Raw genomic sequence first — 23,028 nt, 5'->3', positions numbered from 1 at the left:
AAAATCGTCCGTTTTTGAGCATGTTCAGGGGTCCGTATTTCTCGTTGATTATTTTGGATTTCGAATTTCAATAGGGTCCTCCCTGTGACGTTGTCACTGGCTCGGGTCCTAATTATTATTTCCATGTAAACTCGAAGGAGAATATTTTAATTCCGAACTATTTCATTCAGAATAATTAATTCCGAATTAAAAAACATCATGTAAACGTGGTAGGCTACATGTAGGCCGCATGTGCCTCCTCAGAATGCTCCAAAGAAGAAAAATAGCCCACACTTCCTCTTTTTAGCTGCCTTCCTGTTACAGTGAAACGCCTTCCTGTTACACTGAAACGCCTTCCTGTTACACTGAAACGCCTTCCTATTACACTGAAATCTTGAGAGCATTTCAGTTGTGTGTGTGAAAGCGTTTCAGTTGTGTGTGTGAGAGCACAACATTTCAGTTGTGTGTATGAGAGCACAACATTTCAGTTGTGTGTGTGGAAGCATTTCAGTTGTGTGTATGAGAGCACAACATTTCAGTTGTGTGTATGAGAGCACAACATTTCAGTTGTGTGTATGAGAGCACAACATTTCAGTTGTGTGTGTGGAAGCATTTCAGTTGTGTGTATGAGAGCACAACATTTCAGTTGTGTGTATGAGAGCACAACATTTCAGTTGTGTGTGTGAAAGCATTTCAGTTGTGTGTGTGAGAACACAACATTTCAGTTGTGTGTGTGAAAGCGTTTCAGTTGTGTGTGTGAAAGCGTTTCAGTTGTGTGTGTGTGTGTGGAAGCATTTCAGTTGTGTGTATGAGAACACAACATTTCAGTTGTGTGTGTGAAAGCGTTTCAGTTGTGTGTGTGAAAGCGTTTCAGTTGTGTGTGTGGAAGCATTTCAGTTGTATGTATGAGAGCACAACATTTCAGTTGTGTGTATAAAAGCATTTCAGTTGTGTGTGTGAGAACACAACATTTCAGTTGTGTGTGTGTGTAAGCGTTTCAGTTGTGTGTGTGAAAGCGTTTCAGTTGTGTGTGTGGAAGCATTTCAGTTGTATGTATGAGAGCACAACATTTCAGTTGTGTGTATAAAAGCATTTCAGTTGTGTGTGTGAGAACACAACATTTCAATTGTGTGTGTGAAAGCGTTTCAGTTGTGTGTGTGGAAGCATTTCAGTTGTGTGTGTGAGAGCACAACATTTCAGTTGTGTGTGTGGAAGCATTTCAGTTGTGTGTGTGAGAGCACAACATTTCAGTTGTGTGTGTGAAAGCGTTTCAGTTGTGTGTGTGGAAGCATTTCAGTTGTGTGTATGAGAGCACAACATTTCAGTTGTGTGTGTGAAAGTGTCTCAGTTGTGTTTATGAAAGCATTTCACTTGTAAGTGTGTGAAGTTTTTACTATTGTGTGTGAATGTGTTTTGTTTTACATGTGTGTGTGAGTGGTAATTCTGAATTATGTCCCTGACGGCCCCTCATAGGTGCGGGTCTCTGGCCGCAGCGGAGACAGCTCCGTGACACTACTGTGTGAATGACCGCCTGTTGCGTGCTTTGCGACGACGCGGCGGCTCCCAGCGCCCGCTGGTTGAAAACAGCAGTGATAACGTGCTTTCAGGTCCAAATCTCCAAACCAGAAACGTTTGTAACAGCACCGGAAAAGCAACACTGAAAAGCTGTGGCTTTGCTGCAGCTAATGGGGATCTGAATAATAAACTAAACTAAACCAAATAACTTCTAATATTGTCAATAGGCTCTGACTAAACTGCCAAGGGAACACCAGTACGTCCGTATGTAGCTGATAGGCTGTCGCGGCACGTCTTCACCAAGGGGGCAGTTGTCGGTCTGAGAAGTGAAGCTCACTTCCGCGTTCAAAAAGCTGCAATCCCCTCGGCTGTCGCTGGGGGCTGGCTCCAGAAGGGAGCAACTCCAACTGAGCCCCATGTTAAAATAGCCGACTTTACAGCTTTAAAAAACATATTTACAGCCTGGTACATTTTATTTTTTTGGTCTCAACCGATAGTTTCTACCCCCACACACACTCTGAGGGGGGTGAATTGTTTTAAACTCTACTGTTTTACTATTATTAGGTTTAAAGTTCTGGCCAATCAGGGCGCGGAAACATTGAGTGACAGGTCCGGAGACCACTGCTTCGAGGCCAGTGGGCGGGCTCTCGGCCGGCTAACAGCCGCACCGCTCCAAATATGGCAAGTAGAATCCAACATGGCACGGTTCAAACCCCCGTAGTAGCGGCACAAAACAGACTCACCAAAACCAATGGGTGACGTCACGGGTGCTACGTCCATTCTTTTTACAGTCTATGGTCTTCACGCAAATTTGCCACAAAAGTTCAATTATTTCAACTTGAGCGATGAAGCGTCATCGCGCCGGGCAGCGCGATAGAAGCGATTTTTCGCGGCCAACGCGCCGCGCTATCGCATCGCCCGGCGTCAAATCGCATCTTTGCATTGACTTTACATGTAATCTCGACACGCAATGAAGCGTCATCGCGTTTGGTGGGAACACGCCGTAACAGTTCTTATGTTGTTGTGTTTCACTATTTCTTACCAACTGACGTTGAAACCACTGACAGTGACCTCAGTCTTCCCTGACTGTCCATGCAGGGGATCCAAACCTCCTGTTTGGTTAAAGAGGCTTCACTGGAGGCAGCAGAGACAGTGGTAAGTGACAGAATGGGGGATACGAGGAGCATGTACCTACTAGTACTACCCGCAAAACACTGAATCACTGATCGACAATGTACCATTACTGTACACTCAATTAATAGCAGTAATAGTCCTGCTCCTACTGCTCTTGGTCACACACTGTCAATTTCTCAATGTCTCTGCAAATTGGAAATCCAAGCTCTCCACCCCGCTGACAGTTGACTTCTGTATTTACTGCACATGTCCGGGTGGGACTGGCTGGGATAATAATTCAGAGCGGGAATCTAACGTCAGCCCGGGCCAATCTCCATACATTCACAACAGACCGTGTCACAGTTTTATTGAGATATCGTTGCATTAAAAACGGCCACCGGTCTGGAGTCGCACAAATCAGTCAACTGCTCCTCCACATTAATGCTGAAGGAAAAAAAAAAGTTGATTACATGATGTGTGTTCTGTAGGAGTGTTTAGAGTGCACCTGGAAGTAGCTCTACGAAACTGCTGCCACTTTAATCTGACACATGTTATTAGCATGGTAACATAACATACACATTTACAAACCAATCACACAATATCAAACAGGAGGGCTGATTATATATATACTATATAGCCTATATATATGTATATTGCAGCATTTAACTGTACTCCGTTCCACTCTCTTCCTCTTTTTCATTTTTGTAAAAGTGGACTGACATTCATCTGGCAAATTAAAATTAAAATGAAATGATTATCTGAGTTTTAATCAGCTGAAAAAACGAGAGATATTTAGTTTTGGGTTGTAAAAAGGTGTTGAATATTAAGAAATACAGACTTCTCAGGGTTATGGTTCCTTTGAGTTTGTGTCTATTCCGCACAATAACAACTGCTAAATCAACTAAACTCCATCCTTGTTAATATTTTGTGTGAAGCTGCTGATTCAAAGGTCAAGAATGAACATCCATGCTTGAATAATGTGATGATTTTAAAAAGTGATGTTCTTTCTCATTCAAGACTCATTCACTCCCAGAACCAAAAGCATCCCCAAACCCTTACACCCCAAACACAGTTCATTCAGTCATTGGGCCTATTTTTCATCCAAAGAAATAGTAGTTTCTACTTTGCAGCAGAAGTAGCAGAGGATGAATGCTCAAAACAAAAGGTGCAACATAACTGAGCCACACAAGAGAATTTCAATTCATGCCGAAGGGTGAAAACACAAGTTTGCAGCATGTCAGGCGGGAAAATGACTGCAGCTTAGGAGCAGAAAGAGTCTTACCTTGTATGACTCTCGATGTGTCAAAGCGGTCAAAGGCTATTTTATTTAGTCGCCGCGATGCATGTCACCGCCGCTGCCTCGGCTTCGGCATTTCCATGGCGATAAGAAACCCCGGAGGCCTTTCAGAGCACGGCGAGTATCGATCTGCTGATATGTCATGTAAACCTCCGAGGCTCAGCCCAGATTCACAGGTCATTGTTCGTAGAGTGGCTGAAAAGGTGAGAAAAACAATGTAGAGTGGACTAGAAAAGATATCTGTGAGAGAGTGTGTGTGTGTGTGTGTGTGTGTGGGCCTGCGGAGTGGCAGTCGTGAGGGAATAGGTGAAAATAAGAAGAAGACAGAGAGAAAGAAAGGAGGGGATGAAAAATCAGTTTTTTTTTAAATTCAGCTTTTCTGCCTTCATGTCTGGTTAAGCAATCTGCTGTTGCTGCCCTCCACATCCATCATTGTTATAGCCAGTGAGGAGAATGTCCAGCTCAGGGCTGCCGCGCGGCGCGTGTGCATGTGTTTGTGTGTGTGTGAGTGTCCATAGTGCTTGTGTATATCCGTGTGTGTGTGTGTGTGTGTGTGTGCGTCTGCTCACACGCTGCTCTCTCTCAGCAGAAGAGCACAGGCCGTATATCTCCTGTACTTACAGGTATCACAATTTCTCACAGCCCTGCCAAGAAGCACTGGAGCCTGACTGAAAGGAAAAAGTCCAGCCTAACACGCAGAGAAGGAACACTCCTGCATTATTATTTCATGTCACATTTTCATTGTTTTGGTTGTTACCTCTATTAGATATTTTGCCTTCCACTTATATAAGGTAATGAAACTGGTTACATGCTGCCATTCCGACATGCTGCCACTCCGACATATCGCCATTCCGACATTTTACTATTCAGACATGTCACCATTCAGACATACCACCATTCCGACATGCAAACGTCCTGCCATTCCGACAAGGCTTTAATTTCCATAAGGAAATGTGCGTTACTCCGAGCGGTGGTTAGGTGTATGTGTGTATGTTTTTTTTTTTTTTTTCATGTTTTAAGACATGTGTACAGATGTGATACAGTCAGTGGAAGCTTAATAAATAAACAAACACAAAGTCTCGCCATTTACAATCACACACTCCGATGTCAGTTTGTAACAATTTCCCTTACAATAAGGTTATAAGGGGAACTGGCACAACTGCTGCAGGTGGATCTAGGCTTGCGCTACTGGTGCGTCCAGGGAAGCAATAATCAAAGTCGCTACTTAGAGTCTCTGTATTTCACTGAACTCAAAACGCGCCCATCACAGGCGGCATATAATAAACAATTACACACAGATCAACAGAACCCGAAAGCCCTCCCCCCTCCCGCTGTCCATTAAGTCCGAGTGGGAATGAGTGTGTGTGTGGGTGCACGAGCGCACTGTCACTGTCCGTGCCGGCATGTATGTGTGTGTGCGGGGGTGCGCGAGCTCACAGTCAATGTGTGTGTGTGTGTGTGTGTGTGTGTGTGCGTATGTGTGTGTGTGTGTTGGCGCGTGGTGAGGGTGAGTGACAGAGAGTTTGTTTGTCCTACTGTCCACACGGGCGAGACGCCGCGGCTCCGCCGAGGTGACCACCAGTCCTCTCCCTCGTCCCGCTTGGCTGAGAACGGGCTGTGAGGTGTCCAAACGGGCCTTTATGATCCACAGGGTAATCCACTGGGAAAAATAATCCACTATGCCGCCTCTCCTCCCCTCTCACCACGTCACTTCTCCATTTAAACCCTCGGTCCCACTAATGCACTTTTACGCATTACGCACACAACTTACAGCAAAAAAGAAACATTCATTCATGCACGTCCCAGTGCGCAAACCACAAGGATAATTGATCATTTCCCTGGCCTAATACACAATGAAAAAAACCTGGGGAGCAAACCTGCAAATCAACTACCCCAGCTGGCCAGGCAAAACCCAGTGGATCACTACAAGTTGTTGCAACTTTTGGGAATTTACTCCTGGTAAAAAGGCTTACAAACATGGACCAGGACGGCTTCATAATACGCACAAAAATCCAAAGGAAACGAAAGGTAACTTTAAAAAAAATAGCAACAGCACGAAGTAGTCAAAATATGTGTTTTTCCAGCGGGCAAACTCGAGCAAGGCAAATATTTTACTCGCTCCCGGTGTGAACGCACCGTTATGCCACCCCATCCCCCCACACACCTAGTCTGGGGCCGTTGCCTCACTGTTTTGGTAGGAAACGGAACCAGGGAGAGAGACACAGGCCTTTCCGTCAAAATAAAAGCACCAGCTAATAAAAATCACAGATTTTATAACAATAAATCCGCGATCAGCATTTAGCATTTATTAGCTTTCCAGCGTGACCTACCTTGTTCTGTGTGTGTGTCTGTCTGTGTGCGTGCTCACAACTCCTCACAACTCCTCTCTACATACAGCCGTTTTTTTGGGGGGGTGAGGGGAGGGAGGGTGTGTGTAAATTAGCGATTAGCTTTTAGCATTTATTAGCTTTCCAGCGCGACCTGCCTTGTCTCTGTGTGTGTGTCAGTCAGCCGCGGCGCTCACACAGACATGAGTGACGGTTAAAATCTTTTTTTTTTTCTGTGAGACTACGACCAAAGACGGTTATGACGCTCCAAAACGAAGCTGGTAGTCTAGTTAGCTGCTAAATAACATCAATCAATCGATGCACGTCCTCCGGTAAGGACTTTTTTTTTTTTTTTTTTTAACGGTCGCCATTGACGTGTTGCTATGACATTGTTTGAAGTGGGCGGGGCCAGAGAGATGTCAATCAAGACCAGGGAGCTGTCAATCATAGCGTTATCTGCCACGCCCACACTGTCCTGACCAGTGGCCTCAATAGTGCCTCAATAGCAAAATGAGCTGTTTTTAAACCAGGTTTTCTAATAGTTATGAATAGTTATTGTCACTCAGACTTTTGTGGATGCTTAATGAGGCACTTGACTTTGATATAATATAAGCATTTTTACTATATATAGTCAGGTTTCCAAAGGCTTTAACAGACACCAGGTTCGTCCAACCTGCCACTGACTCACCCATAGGCTTACAGGTTACAGAACACACTTGGATAAGCAACCAATGAAGACTAGGAAAACAACAACAACAAAAAATGATATAATAAAGTTAAAAAAAGATGCATACAAATATGAAATAATGGGAGAGGGAAAATTCCATCAATGCAAAAGGTAATGCATGTGTTCCAGCCTACTCATTATCAAGGGGTTCTTAAGGAAGTCATAAGTTCTCAAGGGAGTCATAATAATCAAGAAAAGGGCTCCATAACTTGAGGAATTCTCTAGTCAGTTTCAAGTCATACTTTGCATCAGCTGCATGGGATTTAGCAACAGATTGCTTTGACCAGATGACGTCTGGATGTGACGTTACCAGATGAACAGGCTGAGTAAAATGTTGGACAGCTCAGCTCGAGATGTCCGGTCCTGTATCACTGATGAGCACCATGCAGTGAATCACTGATTATTTTAATGTGAAACTGCTCTATTCACAGTTTCTATTTGTTTTTCATCCCCTGGTGTTGTTTGTTCTGGAGAGAACAGAATCAGCTGCTGATAAAAACCTGATGATCGATCGTCTCCTTCACGAGTTACCATTCAAACAACCGTGACGTGAAGGTTAGACTGGTTCGTATTGTCATTCAGGATTTTTACTCTATAGAGTGTACGAACAGAACAAAATTCCATTTCAGTGCAATAGTATGAGACAAAAGAATACACTAAAATAAAATAAAAAAATAGGCTAATGAGTATAAAAATATAATATGATGTAACATGATAGATGTATTCATTGACATACATGATCACCTATTTGGAGGCACTGATGTTGCATTCAGGTACAGTCAGACAGACGGCCGTCGGCAAACCAACCGGATGTAATTTTTCTTGACGAGAGAAAGACGGTAAAATGTGGGTCAGGTAAACAATACGACATCACCATGACAACCTGTATTGTTTTGCCTCGTGTTGGCGGACCACTTGTTTAACATAGACGCTTGTTTATCCTGTTACATGCAGCGTCTGTTGTCTGTCTGACGTCTGCCCGATTTCAAGTGAATGCAACATCAAGAATGCGTTCCGATGTGCAACCACACCGCTAGATGGGGGTAATTCCTACATACTATACCTTTAAAAGCAATTGACAGCACTAATAAAACATTAAAATATGTGCAACTTTACCAAACTGCAGCACCAGCCTCAGCAGAGTCTACAAGCAGCAAAAAATCAAAAGTAACATCCACAGGCTACGAAGCAAAGAATCAAGTGCCTGAAACTGAAATAATCTCTTCAACTGTCTCCAGCTACAGGTCCCAGTCAAACATGTACTGGAAACTGTCAGTGACTGTGAGCATCCTATTTATTATGAGCTAGTTATACCAGCAGGTTTGTATGGGTTTGTCATAATGGCCACTATTAGCAGAGACGGCATGCACAGCTATGGCAAAGCCCTGAGGAGGAAACACGATTTCCCCAGTCACCACCTGCACTGCCTAAAGCTGAACTTTGTCACACGGTTGAAGTTTTAACAGTATTTAATGCTTTCATTTGTATGGTTGGCATTTAGTTTGGTGATGGATCAAACAGGCAGGTGAGGGTGAAAGCTTTTTGTCTGTGTCTGACTTCAGAGAACATGGATATGGCTATTTCCTGTGAGACCTAAACTCATCATCATAACTAACCCACAAATATACCAGTAGAAAATATGAAATGCATTGTGGCCCTGCACTTCCAGAATGCAATGGCTTGTATGCATTATTACTACAGTAAATACGAGATGAGAGACCGGTCTCCAATGTGCTCTGTGTCTTTAAGCGCAGCTCCACCACCAACCATCGCCACAGCCCGGGATATCGACTGACTCAGCATGAGTGGTCACAGCTTTCAGTTTCATCATCTCACCTGCACCATCACTCAATTATTCAATACATTTTACAGATGGGTGACAAATTACTGGAAAACCATGGCATGAGGCGTCCTGCCGGGTGCTGGGCGATCATAAACCCTCCGAGGCTGCCGCTGCACTCCTCAATTTCACCTGGTTAACATGCTGTGTCCAGGCCTGTATCTGTGGTACCTGTGAGAAGGTGATTCCAAAGTCTTGTTTTTTTGTTGTTGCAGATAACAACAAAGGAGGAAACCTGCTTCACTGGCTGTGTGATCAGAAAAGGGCAGTTTGTCTTCCCTGCAGGCTGAGAGAAAACACTCAGCTTTAATGCACGGCAGAGATGATGAGAGAGAGTGGGTTGAACTGACTCTGCTGTCGGGAAGTGCACCCCAGCAGCTGATCTGACATCAAATCTGTGCGAAAACAACAACGTGTAGATGCACAAAACAAGACATGAAAGCAGCCTCTGAGCCATCAAGGATATTAAATACTATGTACGCACATACCACAGTTAATTTTGCTACTGTACTGCAATATAAAATAAGGTGTGGTGCTCTGGTGAACACTTTTTTTTTAAACCCCCACATGTAAATGTGTACAGATGCATACCACTGATCACAAACATACAATAATTAAAGGGATAGTTCAACATTTTTGGCAAAGTAGGTTCGTTGTTACCTTTAATTGTCAATGCAAGCTATTTTTCGAACAGCGGAGCAGAGACGCAAGCTGCTCAGAGCTACGCTATGAAGGCTAATGGCATTTCTTGGTTTCCCTCATCAAACTAATCATTCTAAAAATAGCTGGCACCAACAAGGTAACAAACCTACTGCATTCCTAAGACTATAGTGATTATGGCAATGGGCCAATTTGCCAAAATGTTGAACTATCCCTTTAACCTATTATTTTAGTAGGTTACCACTGGTCCCATTCTATCGTGTTTATTACACCGTGCATTCATTTCATTTTCTATGTAATCTGTCCCTTTAGTAATTCATCAACATGTGGCTCGGTTTACATGAAGCAAACATGGTGACATTTCCATTTGTTTTGGCTTTTTGTTTGCTTAGGTCACCAAAAACCATTTTATCTGAAAACTCTGGCTAATGTCGAGATTTGGAAAAGCTAAATTTTCATATTTGCATGTAGAGAGGGTGGAAACAGAGGTTTAGGCTTGAGAACGTCACTGTCTGTGACAGAAGATCACAGACCTTTAGTGTCACGTGTGCAACCTGTGTTTTTTTTCCCCCAGGATTCTGATTGGCTAGCATTGCTTTATGCTTCTTGTTATACTGCCACCTATAGGTTTGGCATGCTCATAGTAGCTCTTAACGGCATTTTGATGCAGATTTGAATAAATGGAGAGTTTTTTTTTAATGATCTTTATTAATTAATGATAATAAATTAATTGATTTATTAACGATAGAGATTTACTACAAAAAAAGGTTAGTAAAACAAAAATAGGGTAACACTTTATTTTAAGGGGTCCTTGTTCCTGTGTATCTACCTAATTAATTACAGTGTAATTACCTATGTAACTGTATGTAATAACATGTACTTACATTGTAAATACATAGTGTATTTTAGTGTACTTACAGGTCCTTGTTATACTGCCACCTATAGGTTTGGCATGCTCATAGTAGGCCACTTGGCATTCTTATTACAGATTTGTAATAAATGGAGAGTTTTTTTTAATGATCTTTATTAATTACGGTTACATAGGTAATTAACTGTAATTAATTAGGTAGATTACACAAAAAAAAGGTTAGTAAAATAAAGTGTTACCCAAAATGATTTGTTAAAATGATATTTGATCAGAGGTTAAAAAAGACAGTTCTTTAGTGTTTATTTACAAGCTAAAAAAAAGTAGTCATTTTATCTGCTAATAAATGAGCTATAGTGATGTCAATTCATATTTGGAATTAATCACAATACAACATTTAGTAAAAAAAAACACAAACACTGAATATTTTGTATTGTTTTATTTACAGTTTTCACCGGCATGTTAATGAAGGAGTGTGACAGTAAATGGTCGACCTTACCGCGACTCTGTTTAACTTGGTGTTTCGTCAGAGTCAACACACTGCAGAAGAACATAACGTCCACCATGATAAATTGCCATTATTCTACAGAACACTCTGAGTCCTCACAGACATCTAATGATGTCGCCTTGGGATTCACTGCTACTGTACTATGACGAACTATGGCCTGTGATGCCACCCTGCAGCTTCTCCACACCGACACCTGGCAGCACCTGTCTCTACCCATAACTCCCACATAATCCAGAAATGGTTAAAACAAAGGTGGAGTATGTGCTGAGCAGAGACTTTGTGTGTGCATGGTTTGTAGCAGAACCACACCACCTTTCACTCAAAGAGGCCTCGCCCTCAATTATGCAGAACTTTAAGCCTTTTATTAAACTTAAATGCATGAGTTGAGGTAGAAGTAGGAGGTGGAATTTCACAGCCAGTAGGGAAATGATGATTAATGTTTTTTTATCTCTACCAAAGACCTTGACAAAATTGCATCTGGCAAATGCCGGATGAACCGGAATTTACTCGACAAAACTTTTAATAAGGCCAACAAACGCCTCGTCCCTGATACGCACGGTAATTTCGATTTCACAAAAAAAAAAAAAAAGGACACAATCTAATTATGGTTTAACGATTTGATTATATGTCTGCACAGGAAGGAACAGAACACATCTACAGAATATGTCTGTAAATATTTATGAAGCTGTGATTCACTTACGATAGTGTGATAGGTTCATACAAAGAAAGACAGATGGGTTGTCAAACAGACAGTGTTTCATTTGATTGGAAAAAAACACATTATTCATTTTAGTCAAAGAAGATCCAGCTGATGATGTCATACTACAGTCATGTAGCTCTAGAAACCAAATCCTTTTAAAATAGAAGTCTATGGAGATTGAGTTGCTTTTGGAGCCAGACTCAAGTGTCTCAGGTTCAGTGTTGCCTTCATTTTTTTTTTTTGTGAAAAAATGAGTGACAAGACAAACATGAAGCAGAACACCATCATGCCAGCTCGACTGCCTTAACGGGGCAATAACAGAGGCTATAACAGAGCTGCGAGCTGTGAGGGCCGACACATTAAGCCTACTGTTGATTTCACCAGTGTGTGTCTTTGTCTGCTCTTCATCACTCCTGTGTGGTTTATGGTTCCAATGCCACACACATACACAATCCTGTTTAGATTTCACATAGTTCACCCATGAGGAGGCTGTATCTGTGTGTGTATCTGTGTGTGTGTATATACTGTATACATACATGATGCTGATATACACCAGGTACCCTCCTCCACTCTGCAGGATTGATGTGCAGCCAGGAACAGATTCTGTGTCTGTCATGTTTTGTGCCTTATCACTTTCAGCTGTCTGATCTTGTTTAGACATATTGTTACCGAGGCACATGCATCAAAGCTTTTGTTATTCATGGACACAGTATGTGTGTGTGTGACTGTTGACTTACAGTGTAAGAAAGACATTTCAATTTCATTTTACTTTCTGGACTATTACAAGATTTCATTTTATGTTCTGTTTATTTCTCTGGGGTATCTACCATTAGTTATTTATTGTATACTTTTTCTGCCTCATATTGTTGTTTATATTGAAGAACCCTATTTCACTTTGGCTTTTTTGCTTTTGATTCAATTAGAAAAACACATGTAGCCTCAAACCTTATTTCATATAAACTGGCAACATCAAATCAGCAGCGCTCTCCCTCTGTGAACACGATGTGTTTTGTACAGTGTACGCAAGTGTGGCTGAGAGGAAGTGGAAGACGGAGAAGAAGGAGAAAAACACAGGGCAATTAAAGGAAACAGATGCAAATGCACAAAAAAGCAAATAACACCTTCATCAATCTGACAACACGTGCAGGGAACACTGATGTTTTCAGGTCACACTCAAATCAATTATTGGTATAGCACATTTAAAATAAACCACAGGGGTAGCCAAAGTGCTGTAAATTGAAACATAAAAATACATTCAAAAGGTAAGTTAGAAGTATAAAAACACAAGCATTAAAAAAAAGATGAATCTGCCTGGGACGTGCATGTTGTTCAATGGTTTCAACTGCAAAGGCTTAAACACCCCAACAAGACGGGGAAGCAGAGATGATTTGGAGCAAAGGATCATGGGTAGGACTCAAAGCCAAGTTTCAGGCTGTAACAAACTGCCTCAACAAGCATGTATTGCATACTGCATACTAAATTTGTCATGTAGTATGCCATTCCAGCAGAGCGATGCTGTTCACACTGAAATATACAGTATACAAGAATCCCAGGATGCATTTCACACCAACTGACAGTGATAGCGGTACAGCAGGCCTGTTAATATGTCACTTTATTAAATTAATTTAATATTTCTTCAGGTTAGAAAGTAACCATTTAGGTCCCAAAGTGTGGTCAGTTTGGCATTTTGGAAATTTGGATGGAGGTCAGGTCATCTGATACCGGATCTCCTTAGGTGATTGGCCGGTCAAGAAATGTACTACTGGCTGATATAGTTTCTTTTGGAAGATAAATGTTGGTCTCACAGATGGAATCTAAGCTTCATGTGTGTACTGGACAGAACAGCAGCGCTGCCTCGGGGCTCTGTATGTACAGACATCTCAATACATGTTGTAAAATGCTGAGGATTTGGCAGGTTCGACCACGTATGTGTTAGAGGAACTTCTGAAAACATCAAACTTGTACTCCAGGCACACTGCATTGTGGGAAACAAAAGACTGGTCCGAGGCAAATTGGAGACTTTTTCCGAATCAGTTCAACATAAAGATATAAACACTGGAATGCTTTATCCCCATAACTACGAGCCATCAACGTGGAGTCTTTATCTCAAAACAATTTTTATTCAGAATTGATTTTAACACTGAGTGATGCTCTCCTTGTTTTACATCTTTTAATTTTATTCTGTTTAATGTTTCAGAATCAGAATCAGAAAACCTTTATTGTCCCCTGCAAAATGCAGTGGAAATTTTTCTTAGACGTGTGCATAAAAGAGTTAAGAAAGTTAAGAAAAACACAATTTAACATAACATAGAACAAGAACATTAAAAGATGTCAATGTTTCAGTATAGTAGAACATAGAGGTTTTGAATACAACCTCAGTCTTTATATGAATCTAAGCCTTGAGTCATAGGTGCAGCATTATACCACGCTACAGGCTACCACCTCCGTACCACTCCCCCTCTCTCTGTCCATCATTAGGTGTGTGGTCACTCCCTGCTGACTCAGGTGATGAGAGCCACTTCTCTTAGATGGATGCTGGCTCGCCCGCTCCTTCATTAGCATCTACAATGGGTCACCTGCTGAATCACACATAAATCCTGCTCCACCTGTGAGCCAGAGCCCCGCTGTGTTTTTGTTAACACAAGCAATTATAGGACTGGAAGAAGGTCGAGAGCACCCGTGTTTGAAAAGAAAGTTTTTAATCCACACGTCACATTGATCTCTTGCATTTGTGGTAGATTTGTTGAGGTGCCCCCCTTCATTTTCCGTCTACGCTCTTACCCCTCGGTGCAGGGGCCAGAGAGAAATGCATGATTTTTTTTTCTTCTTGTTGAAATTAAATGGGGGGTGCAGGCATATTCTCAGCTCTGCTGATTTTCAGATGGGTGCACTGAGAATGTTCAGCCATGCCAAAATGAAAGCATAAAGCTTTTTGAAGTGTACCTGTATGGAGCAGCGTTGAGTCTGCAGCGATAAAGCACTGAGTGGTTTTTACGTTTGAACCTTCTGGAGCTTGTGGGCAGAGTCAGTGTATTTTATCAGACAGGTGTGATAAAGCATTTTAGGTATGTACAGATGAATCAGGCTCACCCTGGAGCATACCTGTGGTTTTTTCATGTGTAATGCCATGGCCCATACATCGTACAGATTGCCGTGAAAGGTCGCAGCACATTTTTAGATTAATTTCCGACCTGCAGAAGATTGAAGCACATCTGAGACAGAGTCTAATTACAATCCAATACAACTGTCATAGAGGTCTAATGTAATTAGTTAATTCAATATAAAGTCCATAATTAGTCATAGCGTGGGGGCATTTCACCTTCATCGTGTATGTAGACAGAGAAATATGAGAAACATGTCAGTATGACGACTCCACCTCCAAACTAAAGTCATTAAAGCCTGAGGCAAACCTGGAAGTCAGATTAGTGAGTGTAAATTCAGAGTCATTAAACACCCCAACAACAGTAACTCCTAGGGATTAATAAAGTATTTCTATTCTATTCTAACAAGAAAATATATTTTTAAAAGCCCCACGGTCACAAGCATGTATCCATAAATGACAACGGTAGCTACACATGCTATATGACATTTAATCTTATTCTTTAAAGAAAATAAATAAATATAATAATAACAATTTGCTTGAAGGCACTTTATGTAATGTTCAGAATAGTCTTGTTGTAGGAGGACATAGGTAGATGATCAGACATGTAAGCCATTCTACCAGAACTGGCATAACATGAGATTGACTTTCAAAGCACTGAATGATCGAACTTACTGAGGTCCAGTTTAACTGAATTAAGAGAAGCCCTTGAACTTTCCACAACTACACCAACAACCTTACCTGGTTCCATTGGTTTGCCTTCCAGCCACCACAACTGAGAAAGTGTGTTTGATATGCATTATCTTTTTTTTTTTGTCTTTTTACCAACTACTAACTATTGTGATAACTATGGTACTGATATTTTCCTATACTGATATTGACCGACATGTAATTATTGGCCAAAATAAGTCCAGGAATAGAGAATTTTGCCAATTACTATAGAGCCAATTATTATTATTACAATTTGCCAACTTTGCCCTGATTTCACTCATTCTCCAGTTGTTTGCCCTCTAAGTTAATTTGAAATGATAATAAATGTTGTAATAACAACAGCAGTCATTTCGGTTACATTATTTTTTTTACGTCAGAGGCAGATTCATCTTTACTCACTACGTCTGCGCCTTTTAACCCCAGGTGTGTATAAAAACTATTAAAAAAGTAATTGGTTATCGGAATCAGGATTGGTTATGAGAAGCTTAATGTTATTGGTTATCGATATTGGTGGAAAGAAAAGTTAATAACAAGCACTATTATTATTATTATTATTATTATTATTATTCATTTTTATGTAATGCAGTGTGTGATGTACAGTGGTTTTCAATAGCTCAGTGGTTCATGGGGGACATTCTCTTTGACATCAATGCCAACTATCAGACTGACTCCTTGCCGACCAGACCGTCCGGGGAGACGATGTTTATTCCTACAATGTTATCCAATCCCCAATGTAAACACAGGAGTCTAAACCTTGGACCTGCAGCTCCTAATCCTAAACCAGCTCCTCACCACCCAAGGTTCCCTCGCCCTTCTTTCCACAAAAGGCCATTGGGAGCCCTCACAGAAACAACAAACACATTCACACATGCAGGAGTAACGGTCTCGGTTGCGGAGCAGGGTGGCCCGCCGTCTCCATGTGTTTGAGCAGGCTGTTGTTTAGAGATAGTTTAAATATTGAACTGGAACTTTATGTAAGTATTTACATTTCTGGGGCCGGTCTGGGGCCCCTGGGGGCAGCCAAACAGTTGCTAAATCATATTCAGTTTACTAAGATAATTTCATGGATTGTTTTCTCTTCCCCTCCCTCCCTCCCTCCCACCCTCCCTCCCTTTCTCTCTCTCTTTTCATTGAGCCATGTCCTGCCTCTGGGAGCCCAAAGGGGCCACCGGGGCTCAGTCCCACTTTCAGGCAATTTCATGCGCTGTCGGACAAAAGGGAACTGACATATTTATACGTTTGCCTTGTATTTAAGTTCAGCGTGGAACACCGGTGAAACAGGCCTCATCTTATTTGGATTTGTGCCAAGCTGGTTGGAGGCAGTGTGTATGTGTGTGTGTGTGTGTGTGTATGTGTATGTGTGTGTGTGTGTTGGGGGGGGTCTCTGGAGGGAAATAAAGCAGCAGTCATCTTCTCGGTGTGTGGCGGTGGTATCGGCGTAATGGAAGCTTTACTTAGATGTTTGCACACTGAGATGACATCTAAAGCACAATGTAAACAAGGGGAAATCCTGAGGGAGCACGTGGTTGCTAGGACACGCCTTTAAATCAGCCGGATTTAAACCAGAGCACCTGTCACCAACCAGTCCTCATTCAAAACAAGAGACAGAAGCGGATACGGAGATAGACAGAAGCTGAGCAACTGAGATAAAAACTGCTCATGGAGAAAAAATAAAAAATAAAAAGGTGAGTGTGTCAAAGACAGAGATACAGGGAGGGAGGCTGAGTCTGGAGATGATGGAGAACGCAGAGGGAGAAGGCGGCGGATACTAGACAAACTTGGTTCGGGAGGAGAATCAGAGCGAGAGGCAACAACAAAGCAGCCCCCCCCCCCCCCTCCTCCTCCTCCTCCTCAACTGTACCAGACAACAGTATAAGTCATAAAATTGACACACGGTTGTCTGCGCCGGTCGCGGCGGCCCCCGACGCACTGGCACCTGTCCAACATAAACCACAAGTGAAGGAATCATCGAGGAAACTAAACAAAGTCGGAGCTATCTCCTCTCCCTCATTCTGCCAACCGCAAACATGACACGCAAATAGCCTCCCTCCGCTCCCCACACCACCAGACAGTATTATGTGAATTTACGTTTAAGGACTCTATTTTCTTTCTCTTTGTTAACTTGTCAGACTGTACAGTCAACTGGCGCTCTGCCATAGCACTCTGAGGGGAAGTAAGTGGCCCTGGACTGAGCTTCACAATAGACGACCGTGATGCTGATGTATGTAAAAGCCTATAGAATGTTTTATTATTCAGCTGTCAAGCTGTGAGATGTGTTCAAATTCTTTCATGTTTCTGAAGTAGTGATTCTGGTTATACACTGCATGGGCATTGTCAGATCTCTGATCAAACTAAAACCAACTACATATTGGTACTTTGAACTTTTTCATGTTATCAATTGAATGCTTTATTAAAAGTCCAGTGTGTAAAATGTGGGGAAGTCCATGACATCCAGCGTTCAGATTCTAGATTGCAGCGCTCACTCACTCACTCTCTTGCACTCACCCGTCCCGTCGGCAAAGTGATGGTGGCCTCCGAGGACAAAAAAACATGTCTTCCACGACTGGGACGACTGGGAGGATTTCAGGAGCATGGAGCGATGAGGTGAAGATCGAAACCATTTTACGATGGATTTTCAATTCGGGCTGCCGTATAAACATGGCAGTGCAAGACCCTTGCTATATGTATAGAACAATAATAGAACAAATCTTATTTTATAGCGATTATACACTTATACAAATATATTCATGGGTAGTATATTCAGATTTTGTCAATAAACCTTGACAGTTATTACACACTGGACCTTTAATGCAACATCCAGCAGGGGTTCACACACTTTTTAGCCTGCAAACCCCAAATCAACTGTGCCATAGACTGACGACCCCCACTATCCCTGGAGGTGACTGAAACAAAGCACACACATACGAATAACAACACAACAACAAATATCACTGTTTTTGAACATTGTTGGTGCCATGTGCAAACTTCATTTTGACACTTTGCTTTAATTTCAGTGTTAGCATAAGAATATCTCAGTCCTTAAACTGTAGCTCTGAGTAAGCATGTGGACATTGTTGCTGTGCAAATTTACATTTTGGGAATTATCACCTAATGAGATGGGTGGGCACTGTGGGTGGAGCACACCAAGTCAATTCTGGGTCTAATTTTGGAAATGACCACTTGGAGATCACCCTCCATGTTTAGATGTGATCTGTAAGTGTCTATGTTTGGAGCAAAAATAATTTGCATTGTATTATTTTAAATGTAACTACAACTTTTCATCTTCAAATATGGCTTAAATGCGATATCCTGAATAGTTTTAACATTTGCTTTGATTTCTGGAAATCATCTGAAGCTCAGTTTTTGGCTTAACGTGAGGCGAAAACACATGGAAATATCACTGTTTTTTATATGTGTAAATGACACACACACACACACACACACATGAGGGAGGGTAACACAACAGGAAACACAAGGCCAACAGGAGCGGAGCCAAACAAGGTAGTCGGTGATGACTGTCCTTCAGAGAAAAAGAACTAGGTATATTTATATAGGATAACAATGCTGCATGTTTAGTAGGCAGGGGAGTGGAGAAGACCAATGCCAGTGACACCTCATAATCCAGCCCATGATTTTACTCTGTGATTTTATTGTATGAATCCACTGTAATTAAAGGGGAGACAGAGGAGAACCAGCACATTACAGCCAGCCAGGGTAATTAAAATGATAAATCCTCATTAAACATTAAAGATTAGCTGTGTTTGATCTGGCAATATCTGTATTTTTTATTATTGTCTAGCTTTATTATGTTGTGCCCCCTCCATCCCAGTTTCAGTATACACTTGATAAAGGTATATTTGTTTTCCACTCCAGCATTATGAGCTGGACAAACAGGCCAGCAGCACATTCTCACTTGACTTTCCTTTATTCTAAATCATACAATTAAGTAGGAGACATGTGGGTGTAATAGAGCTTTAATTGTATTTTCTCCCTCACAACACAGCACTGTTTGTTAATGAGTGAAACTACAATGCGCAGTTTGCATTACACAGTAGGAATAAGGTCTGTGGGCTGTGATATAATGTATGGCTCTTCTCCCCGTTTTTCCTCTAATTACACAGTGAGGGAGAGAAAAGAAAAACATCACACTAAGAATTCTCACTCCAAGTTACAAGACTATAATTTTCACAAACTTTGCTGTTGCTACCCAGTACATGTACCTCATGGGTACCCAGCGTTTACAGAAATATGGAAATAATCCTCCATTAATGCTCGTCTCATCTCCACACAGAGACTGTCACGTCTTCGTCTTTCATCAGAAACCCTGTCAAGCGATGTCAGAATAAATTGTCCTCAGATGTAGCATTTGTAGTTCTTTGCTTTGTCAACCTATTTAGCTGCAATTGGGATTCAAAAAAAACATAACAAAAAAAACTTCACAACTTCCAACACTTCAAAAACGTGTAAACTTTTCCGCTCTGCACAGAATAAACACCTTGTTTTTACCTATTTATCATCACAATATTCAATAAAGAAAGAAATAAAAAAAATCAACAATCCTAGCATTTGAGCAGCAGAATATGTTCCTCCTGGGGATACACACACAACCACACACACATGCACACACACAAACTGGATCAATTGGAATCAACACACAAGATGATGGACTTGATGTCAGTGCATCTTCAATAATGTAACACGTGCAGTGGCAGATAAGAATGTGACGGGGGAGGAGTAGAAGAACAGGTGCAATTAAGAGGGAAAGAAAGAGAGTGGTATTAAAATAAAGAATGGTAGGAGAGAAGAGGGATGAAAGAGAGAAAGAGAGAGAAAAAAGCTGGTGTAGACTCCCCTCTGTGTGAGCTGTGTCTCCTCTGCCTCACTGAAGAACAGAGGACAAACTGTTTTTTGTGCACAGGAGAAATGGATATTCTCAAAGACTCCAGTCATTCAGATAAACAACACAGGCCGCTGCCTTTTCAAACACAGCCACGGCGGATGGTCAAAAGGTCTGTTTACACCTGTGTCCAACTGTTTTCTAAATCTTTAGTTCAAAGCTTGGTTCTTGTCAGGTTGGAGCTCAGCGCCTTGGTTCACATGAAGGGAAGTCTTAACTGACACAGAGCAAGGTGATTAAGTCAACAGTTTGTGTTTCTCCTTGTTGTTCCCACTGTGTTCCAGGTAGGGGTGTTCAGCCAGTGCACTATTTGTATTTGATGTTCGGATTTGGGCTCTTAAAAAAAAACTTTGGATTTGTTATTTGTATTTGAAGAAACCAGAAGTGGGCGTGCCGTAACGTAAATGTGCCTATGAACTATGAACTATGGAGGTTTTAATGGTCAAAATACAAAAGTTATCATGACATGTAGCCTATGTTGAAAAAAAAAAAGTTGATTCATGGTAACCCCCACCCCACCTCGGTGTTGTGTCAAATCCCGGTTCCCTGTCGAGCTGAATCTCCCCGACTGTTTCCCACGGAGCTCTGCCCCCAGATGTAGAATATACTATACAGTATTATAGAAGAGAAACCCAGATTTCAGGACCAATGACTTGTATCATCAGAACAGACATGTCCTGTGATTTTCAGCCTCCTTTCATATTTAATAGAGGACAATACCTGAAAGTAATAATTTCAGTTATCACTATGAAACACAGTTTTGTTTTACAAATTTAAAGAATCTCTCTTATTTTCACTGGGAAAAAAATGGCTTGTGGAAATTCTGACATTGGCTGGTGATCAAAAAAGTGAATTTAGAACCCTGGTTGTGACACACAAAAAAAATGTATCCACCGTTTTGTAGCCGCTTCTTTTCCCGCCACCTACTGTGTTGGAGTGTGAACCACAGTCACCTGGTTATGTGCTGATGCTCCTCTGTGATAACGTAAGGGCCTGAGCCTGAGGGCTCTCTTCCCTAAAACCAAACTGTGGCAGTGTGTGATTGGCTCAGAACATGCACCAGCATGTTTTTTTTTTGTTCCATTTTGTTTTAATCTCTCAAAATCATGCTCAAACCACCATTCACCCTCTTTTTCTTTAGAAAACAAGCTCCAGAATAATGAGGAGAAACTTTGGACAGAAAAACTGTTCTGGATCAAAGCATTATTTGTGTAATTCCGAATAATGTATTTGGGTTCGGGTATATCCGGGGCAGAGTCCTGCACGGGTCCAATTTTGGAAACCCGCGCCCGCCCGACCCGTTGGTTTTTAAGCCCGTGTCCCGACCCGTCACCCGTGATTATTTCTGAATACAACCCGGATCCGACCCGCCCGTCAATATTAAGACCCGCTGCCCGACCCGCTGCCCGTTAGATCGCCGTCATCACCGGCGATAACGGGGGTACAGCCGTACTCTTTAGAAAAAAGAAAAAAAGAAAAGAAAAGAGAGAGGGGGGAGCCGTACTCTTTCGCGGCTATTTCCGGAACGGAGAATGATAGCGACGTAATTCTTTTTTTAATGAAAGCAGGACACTTCAGCCTTTACATTGATCCCATCGGTGTGTTTGTAGCTTACCCAGAAGCTGAGCAGTCAAGCCATGACAGGCTAAACTCCAGGGAAAGCTGTGAGTGGTCACACGAGCGGCCAAAGATCGTTTATTTACATCAAGATGCTGCTCTGTTGTTGCCGTGAGTGATAAAAAAATGATTTGCTACGCTAGTTCATGCAGCTGCGCGTGAGTTTTCCTCTGTAGGCCTACACATACACCCGCGTACCCACCCGCGTTCATTTGAGTTCCGCCCGTGCCCGACCCGTGAATTTTCACAAGACAGCTTATCCACCCGTTGAACACCGTTTTTGCGGGGTACCCGTCGGATACCCGCGGGGATCCGACCCGATGCAGGACTCTGATCCGGGGTGGAAGAAATGGACTGACCTGCGTGCTAGCCCCCTCGCTTCGACACTGACAGCAGGCTGAGAGTAGTACTGAACTCTACTAAAGTTTCTGGACTTGGAACACGCTGGTGCTGGATGTGTGGTATGTGCCGCGGTGGACCATCTTGGCTCTCGGTTTGAGTGAACATATTGGGCCCTAGTTTCCTAGACCGAGCGAAGTCTAAGCGCAGCGCAGCTTCGCCACGCCAACGAGGCGTGTCCAGGTCCATTTTGCAAGTTTGGTGGGCAGCGCAGTCCGATGCTGGCCAGCGCAGACCCTCCCCTAGTCCCTCCTACCGGTGCAAACGGCAAAGGGGGAGGAGACAGGGCGGGAGGGAGACAGGAGGAGGAGAGAAAGGCGTGAAGTGGGATTAACACAGCCGATTCGGATCTTCACCAATCAAATGAGCTCCTCTCCTCACCTTTAACTGCGCGGCGGGTGATGCGCACTGCAAGTTTGTCATTTTATACTTTGACATGGACGGAGGAGACAGCGACGCCAGTGGCCGAACCTCTCCCAGGAGGAAACAGCTGTTTTGGTCTGGAGGTCCGAGCTCAGAGTGGCCGAATAATGAGATTACTAATATCCTTAATCAGGTTTGATCTGATACACTGAGAACCCCTGCCCAATGTAAGAAACAACAACTAATAAACTAATAAAGAAACTCATATTTATTCAAACCCTGTGTAAGAAAGATGAGAGGTGTAATCACAACATAAACAAACACCATGTGTAACAGGGATGGAATCATCGTAAAGGACGTGCTCTCTCTCTCTCTCTCTCTCTCTCTCTCTCTCTCTCTCTCTCTCTCTC

The sequence above is a fragment of the Trachurus japonicus genome, chromosome 10 (genome assembly GCF_045865225.1).
Source record: "Trachurus japonicus isolate A0001 chromosome 10, Traja_1.0".
Classification (NCBI taxonomy): domain Eukaryota; kingdom Metazoa; phylum Chordata; class Actinopteri; order Carangiformes; family Carangidae; genus Trachurus; species Trachurus japonicus.
The sequence above is the reverse complement of the archived record's forward strand: the minus strand, read 5'-3'. Positions refer to the sequence as shown.